Source organism: Anomaloglossus baeobatrachus, unplaced genomic scaffold, assembly GCF_048569485.1.
Source record: "Anomaloglossus baeobatrachus isolate aAnoBae1 unplaced genomic scaffold, aAnoBae1.hap1 Scaffold_413, whole genome shotgun sequence".
NCBI classification, from domain to species: Eukaryota; Metazoa; Chordata; class Amphibia; order Anura; family Aromobatidae; genus Anomaloglossus; species Anomaloglossus baeobatrachus.
In genome coordinates, this window is record NW_027443465.1 from 138,113 (window position 1) to 144,112 (window position 6,000).

Below are 6,000 nucleotides of genomic sequence, written 5' to 3' on the forward strand. Positions count from 1 at the left end.
TTTTGGGATATGACCAAAAGTGCAACTGTGCAGGGACACCGTACTCAACGCCATCTCAGCACAGCAGCCATCCCTCGGTCCCTCCGATGTGGACAAGTAAAAGACCATTTCCTCCTATCCATGACAAAGTGTTGAGATTCACTCTGTGCAGCACTGGTGTTTAGTGGAAAAGTAGATCTAAGATTGCGTACCACATTCTGCAGATACTCCTGTATACGTGCGTCTATTTCTATGGCAGGAATTAGTTCGCCAAATTTTGTCTTGTACCGGGGATCTAACAGTGTGGCAACCCAGTATTCAGGATTACTTCAAATTCATACAATCCGAGGGTCATGTAGGTAGTGCAGCAAGAAGGCGCTCATGTGTCTTGTGCATCCAGGAGGACCAAGTCCTTGGTGTGTTGGTGGCAGAGAGGTGAGAATCGTGCATCCTTCCTCTGCCCTCTACCCACAACCTCGCACAACCGAAATGTGAGCAAGCTCTCACTCATCTGCTGAGTCTTCCATGCCCATCGCCAGTTCGTCCTCCATTTCTTCATGGGCTCCTGCACTTTCATCAACACTTTTTGCTGATACTATGCGCCCTTGTTAATCCCTCTCCCTCACCATGACTGCCGCATAGGTGCCGCTGACCATCTGGACCTCGTAGATCTTGTTATCCCTTCCGCATATGACTCCTCCTGTACTTCCTCCCCTTCCTCTTGTCCCAACACCTGACTCCGAATAATAATTACAGTGTGCTCCATCATGTAGATGACCAGAATTGTCACGCTGAGAATGACATTGCCAGTGCTAAACATCTTCGTCGACATTTCAAAACTGTGTAGCAGGGTGCATAGGTCCTTGATCTGACACCACTCCAGCAGCGTGATCTGCACCACCTCTGGATCAACTTATCCCAGGCTATATGTCTTACCGTATTTCAGCAGGGCTCTGCGGTGCTGCCACACACGCTGCAACATGTGCAGATTCCAATTCCTGCGTGTCGGAACATCGCATTTCCGGCGTTTAACTGCCAGACCCTAAGACTTCCGGAGTGATGAAAGTTGTTGAGCTGCTGTGTGCGCACGATGGAAGTGAGCACATAGCGAGCGTGCCCGCTGCACAAGGCCATGTAGGCCGTGATGGTGTTTTAAAAATTGCTGGAGAATTCGGATCAACACGTGAGCCATAAAAGGCACGTGTGTCACATTGCCCTGAGGATGGCCCGCAGCCAGGTTTGCATCATTGCCGCACACGGCTGTTAAGTCACCAACGGAGTCCGCTCCGTCAATTTGTACTCCGGTCGCCAGGTGACAACGTGTTCCTTTCATGAATAGTGCTGATGATGGGAGAGTAGTCGATGCCAGCGGCGCAGGTGGACGCAGGTTATGCTCACCCACTGGGCTGCATTACCTTGACAGATGCAGAATCTCTGGCTGAATGTAGCTGGTGGGTATCTCACAGATGAAATACCATCATTCAGCTACAACCAATGGGAAGACACCACACCCTTTTTTATGCCCATCCTGTCTGCAGACCACTGCCAGACATAGCTATGAACCTCTGGTTAATTTTACCCCCAGTTCAGTTTTATGATTTTGTGTGCTTGTTACCTGACTACTTTTCCTGCTTGCTGTTTATGTACCTTGTTGGCCGATACGCATTTCACCTCTGCTTGTTTTCTGATTAAGTCCTGGCCGTCCCATTCTGTTCCTGTTCCTCAATTAATGTTTTGACCCTGCCTGACTACTATTCTCTGTAATAGCGGTGTGACTCACATTTCCCATACATTTCAAAGTAAAACTTTGACCGCCTGATGGCATTGAGCTCTGCTGCCAGCATAGTAAGGAGGTGTGTGGTAGTCCTTGTGCGCAGTTGCAAGGAAGGGTGGCCTGACCACACAGGGTTTGCGCAAAGGTAGAGGACCCACACGAGGTTGAAGAGGCAGAAGCAGTGTATTAACTTCTACATACAGAACAAGGATTGAAACAACTCGTGGGGACGGCAAGACTTGTACAGCAGACCCTTCTCCATCTCTCACCATAGTTTGCCAGTGCCCAGTCAGTGACATGTAATGACCCTGTCTATGCTTACTGGTCCAAGTATCTGTGTTGAAATGCACCCTGTCGCACACAGATTTTCTCAAGGAAGTGGTGATGTTGTGTGCGACATGCCGGTGTAGCGCGGGCATGCTTTTCTTGGAGAAGCAGTGGTGATTGGGCATCTGGTACTGGGGCACAGCGACAGACATAAGGTCTGTAAAATCCTGTGTGTCCACTACGCGTAAAGGCAGCATTTCGGTAGCCAACAGCTTACAGAGGGATAGAGTCAACCACTTAGCTTTGTCATGGGTCGCAGTAAGTGGCCTTTTATTTGACCACATCTGAGGGACAGAGATCTGGCTGCTGTCTGTAGACGGTGTTGAGTAGGGTGTCCCTGGAAAAATGCAGGTTTGTGAGAAAAGTGCAGGCGGAGACATGATGTTGGCTTCATCTTGCCTTCAGATCTGTTCATCTTGTATCATTTTTAAAAAACACAGCAAGCAAGGGTTACTCCAAGCGGAGTCTCCCTTTTTTTCCAAAAATTGGGCCCCACACAGACACCTTATCAGTGGCAGCACTTGTGCCCTAGTTGCAAACAGGATGTTTTGATTTGCATCAAGCACATTCCAAATCCACAAGCATTTACTCTCCCCAGGATGACACAGGGGTAGTAAATTCCTTCTGGATCCATGACTTGTTCATTTTGATGAACGTCAGTCTGTCCACATTGTCACTGGACAGACGCGTGCGCTTATCTGTCAGCACACACCCAGCAGCACTGAAGACACGTTCAGAGACAACGCTGGCAGCTGGACACGACAAAATCTTCGAGGCGTAACTGGAGAGCTCTTGACATTTTTCTAGATTTGAAGCCCAAAAGGAGCAAGGCTCCATTTGCAAAGTCATTGCATCGATGTTCATTTGGAGATACTCCTGTATCATCCTCTCCATCCGTTGACTATGTGTCAGACTTGTTGTCTCTGGTGGCCTTGCAAAGGAGGGTCTAAAAAAATTATGAAAAGATTCCATAAAATTGCTGTTACCAGCACCAGATACGGTCCTACTGGTACGGGTAGACTGTTGAAGATGACGAGGCCGTCCCATGTTTGTCAAGTTACAACTGGGAGAATCACTCCCTTCACCTGCACGGTTGTTTGGTGGAAAAGCCGAGCTAAGATCGAGTAACAGCTTCTGCTGATACTCCTGCATACGTGCGTCCCTTTCTATGGGTGGAATTATGTCACAAAATTTGGACTTGTCCCGGGGATCTAATAGTGTGGCAAGCCAGTAGTCATCATCACTTCTAATTTTGACAATACGAGGGTCATGTTGGAGGTAGTGCAACAAGAAGGCACTCATGTGTCTTGCGCAGCCATGCGCACCAAGTCCACGCTGTGTTTGTGGCATAGAGGTGCTAACCGTTCTTTCTTCCTCTGTCATCTCCCCCCAACCTCTTTCAACTGAAATTTGACCAAGGTCCCCCTCATCTGCTGAGTCTTCCATGTCCATGGACAGTTCGTCCTCCATATCTTCATGTCCTCCTGCACCTTCCTCAACATCTCACCTGCTACCATGCGCCCTTGTTGATCCCTGTCCCCCATGGTCCCATGCCTGCCGCGTTGGTGATGATGAACGTCTGGACCTTGGTGATGTTGTTGTGTCTTGCGCATATGAATCCTCCTGTAGTTCCTCCCCTTCCTGTTGTCCCACCCCCTGACTACGAATAGTGTTTAGCGTGTGCTCCAGCATGTAAATGACTGTAATCGTCATGCTGATAATGGCATTGTCAGCGCTAAACATATTCGTCGCCATGTCGAAACTGTGCAGAAGGGTGCATAGGTCCTTGATCTGAGATCACTCCATCAGGGTGATCTGCCCCACTTCTGCATCTCGTTGGCCCAGGCTATACATCATGACGTATTGCACCAGGGCTCGCCGGTGCTGCCACAGTCGCTGTAACATGTGGAGAGTTGAATTCCAGCGTGTCGCCACATCGCATTTCAGGCGATGAACCGGCAGGCCGAAAGACTTCTGGAGCGATGCAAGTCGCTCAGGTGCGGCGGTTGAACGGCGGAAGTGAGCACTGCAGACAGTTTCCGTGCCCTGGTCAGAAGGCCATCTAGGCCGGGATAGTGTGTTAAAAATTGCTGGACAACAAGGTTAAACACGTGAGCCATACAAGGCACGTGTGTCACCTTGCCCAGGCGAAGGGCCGCACCCAGGTTTGCAGCATTGTCGCACACGGCCTTACCAGGCTGCAGGTTGAGTGGAGACAACCATTTATCAAAATCAGTCTCCAGAGCTGCCCACAACTCAGTCGCTGTGTGACTCCTATTTCAAAGACATGTCAAGCTAAAGACCGCCTGATGCCGTTGCGCTCTGCTACCAGCATAGTAATGAGGGGTGCGTGATTCCTTCTGCGCAGTGAGAACGCTGGTGGCCTGACCAGGCAGGCTTGGGGCGGAGGTGGAGGACCCAGATGAGGTGGAGGATGCAGAAGCAGTGGCGGAACTTGGACAGACAGAGGATTGACACACAAGTCGTGGGGACGGCAAGACTTGTGCAGCAGACCCTTCACCATCTATCACCATAGTTACCCAGTGGCCAGTCAGCGACATGTAACGTCCCTGTCCATGCTTACTGGTCCAAGTATCGGTGGTGAAATGCACCCGTTCACACACAGAGTTTCTCAAGGAAGCGGTGATGTTGTGTGCGACATGCTGGTGTAGCGCGGGCACACCTTTCTTAGAGAAGTAGTGGCGACTAGGCATCTGGTACTGGGGCACAGCGACAGACATAAGGTCTCTAAAATCCTGTGTGTCCACTAGGCGGAAAGGCAGCATTTCTGTAGTCAACAGCTTACAGAGGGATAGAGTCAACCTCTTCGCTTTGTCATGGGTCGCAGGAAGTGGCCTTTTATTTGACCACATCTGAGGGACAGAGATCTGGCTGCTGTGTGTAGACGGTGTTGAGTCGGGTGTCCCTGGAAAAATGCAGCTTTGTGAGGAAAGTGCAGGCGGAGACATGATGTTGCCTTCATCCAAAGTTGGTGCTATCGATGTCTGAGAGAGCTGTACACACTCACTTGTTTCCCCTTCCAAACCAACTGACGACCTACCAAGCAAACTGCCTGTTGCGGTTACAGTGGTGGAAGTTGTGGGTGGAAAAACAGGTGTGACAGCTGTCCCCACAGTCCTAGAAGATGACGAGCGCGCGGATGCACTGGAAGGGGCAGGCGGTGGATGGTTCGCTCCGCTAGGCCGCATTGCAGCACGGTGAGCTTCCCATCGGGCCATATGATATTTATTCATGTGACGATTCATGGAAGAAGTTGTCAAACTGCTGAGGTTTTGACCTCTACTAAGAGAACCATGACAAATTTTACAGATCACATAATTTGGGCGATCTTTTTCTATGTCAAAAAAGGACCTGGCTAGGCAAGGCTTAGAGGCCATGCGACCTGTTGATCCACCCCGAATAATGCTCAGAGGCAGAGTGGTGGCTGAGGATGCAGTTGTAGACGTGCTACCAGTGCTCCGACTGTGTCCAGGAAGGCGCCAGGTTACTTCGACGTCGGTTGCATCCTCCTCCACCGCCTCTGTTGACCTCCTCGAGTGTCTGACTGTGGGTTGACAGTAGGTGTGATCTAGAACTTAATCATCAATTGTTGTGTTTGCACTCCCCTACCCCTCAGACCGAGTTTCTTCTTGCCCTGACCGAATATTTAAGTTGTCATCCCAATCGGGTATCTGCGTCTCATCTTCATCAGTATGTTCCTCATTGCCTATAACCACAGTTGTTGGAAAGGCAGCATTTTGGTAGCCAACAGTTTGCATATGATGAAAGTCAACCTCCAAGCCATTTCATGCCCTTCTAAAAGCATGTAAAACACAGCGAGGGGACTCCAACCACAGTCTCCCTCGTTGCCACTAACTGGGCCACACACACCCCACTTGACTGGCATCGGTTGAGCCCCC